The sequence below is a fragment of the Priapulus caudatus genome, unplaced genomic scaffold (genome assembly GCF_000485595.1).
Source record: "Priapulus caudatus unplaced genomic scaffold, Priapulus_caudatus-5.0.1 Scaffold655, whole genome shotgun sequence".
Taxonomy (NCBI): Eukaryota; Metazoa; Priapulida; class Priapulimorpha; order Priapulimorphida; family Priapulidae; genus Priapulus; species Priapulus caudatus.
This window is the reverse complement of record NW_014577716.1, coordinates 151,123-153,350: the sequence shown is the minus strand read 5'-3', so window position 1 is coordinate 153,350 and position 2,228 is coordinate 151,123.

Here is a 2,228-nt window from a genome sequence, read left to right as displayed (position 1 = left end):
TGAAACCATACATTTTGCCGGCATATTCGTATATCTATACATACGTACGCAGCCATACGTACGCACGCATATATATCAGCACGCGAGCAAGCCACGCACGCACACATCTCGGTACTGCAAGGAAAACCAGCCATGGTTTATTAGCCAAACCTTCTGGCTCGACGATGGGCTTCCTTATGCGTTGGGGCCGTAAGAACGTGTCTTGGCACGGTGCCAGTTTGTAACTTTTATTTCTTCTAGAACCTCGCGAAAAATTGTGCAGCGCAATAAAGATTGGCACAATATTTTCCTAGCCGCTACGGAAAGTATAGACCGCCCCCTAACGATTAGCTTTTCTACCTTTCAGCCCCTGTGCGAGCATATATACTTGGTAATGGTCCCTTCCTATGCCCACCTGCATGTCTACCTTGATGGCACCCATATCTCCTGACAGTTGCACTTCCTGACTGCCTGCGTGGCATCCAACATAATAGTACATTGCTTCATGACCATCTGCATATAATGAATGAATAATGAAATGACGGTAAATAAACACAAAATGGTAGTAAATACATTTCGTACTTAATAAATTTCCATCATTTTATTATGGAAACGTTTAAAGTGCCTGTGATATACGTGTCCGTCGGCATGCCTGTCTGCGGGCCAGCATGCTACGGTAGTGGAAGCTAGCAGTAGTTAGCAGCATCACCGCATCATCATCGGGCCATCAGCGGCGGCGGCGGCACCGCCACGCCGAAACATCATTGACGCTGCTTCCTTGAATGGCTTCCCTCGATGTTCTTCTGCTCGCCTCCCGAAGGGGAAACTGCGGTGCTTGCTAGAGAAGCCTAAAAATTAGCTGAAGAAATACGCTAATCATATGCTCAGCCTCCCTCCCGCTCGGAAATTCGCGGGGCAATTAGGCGTTAATTGCCTGTGGGCTCGCGCGCGGCGGCGGCGGGCTTTGCTGCTCGGTGGCTCCGGGGTGTTTTAGGAGCAAAACATGCGCGTACACAGCATCCGCACTAACGCTGTTTTACCCCCATGCCTGCGCGCTAGCGGGCAAGTAGCTCTCCGTGCGGCGGTGTGTAAAGCAACCCACTAATGGTTCGCACATTCCTCCCGCTGCTGTGAAGTATCTAGAATTCTCCACCCCTCTCACCCTCCTCCCCCCCTCGTCCTGCCGAACGTGTTTTTTAAGCGTCAGCAGCAATTATCGCTGGCGAGGAGTGAAGCCATATGCCTGCTGTCATCGCGGCCACGCACACGCACGCACGCCCGCAGGCACACGTACACCATCATACTAACTCATTCATTTAGCTCCGCAACCCGATGATTTTTACGAGGTTTCTCATCACACTAATGTTGCGTACAGTGATTGAATGTGTTCGTACAGCGACTCTGAGTAGAATTTCCCTCTGTTTGCTTTCACGCTTCTGCTGCCGAATTCACCGAGCAATCGCCTTGCGTCGGTCGCCGCTATCTCTCAGATGCAGAACAATTTTGTATGGCTGTCTGTCTGTGTGTCTGCCTGTCTGTCTGTCTGTGTGTCTGTGTGTGTGTGTGTGTGTCTGTCTGTGTGTGTGTGTGTGTGTCTGTCTGTCTGTGCGCACGAGCCCATGAGGCTAACTTCACGCGGGATTTATATGCTAGCCTCTAGCCTCTGATTGAAATACACATCCCTATGCCAACACGCGAAATTGTATATTCAACGAACGAACCTCGATTTTCGTGCTAGCTGAGTCAACACGACTGTTTGCTCGGGAAAAATATCGGAAATCAAAACTGATGTATATGTATATTATAATCCTATCCCCCCCCCCTAGTGTCTGCGTCCCGGATGCAGACCTGTGCATTACCTATAGTGCGATTCCATCCATGGCAGTAATGCTGCCTCATATTCGTAATGGGTACTTAACCTCGTGGTTAGAAGTGGGTCATCTGCTGACCTCGTGGTCATTCCACGCTGACCAGTATGGCTCCCTGGAGAGGGAATGGGTTGTAGAGAGAACTAGCAATCATTATTAGGGAATAAAACACAGCGGACATCAATCGTAACGCGCTACCTGACGCTGCATGCATGCACCTGTACCACTGCTGCTGCTGCTGCTGCTGCTGCTGCGGCTGCTTTGCGTGTACTACCGCTACTGCTGCTGCTGCTGCTGCTGCTGCTGTTGCTACTACTGCTAGTGCTGCTGCTGCTGTTGCTACTACTGCTAGTGCTGCTGCTGCGGCTGCTACTACTGCTA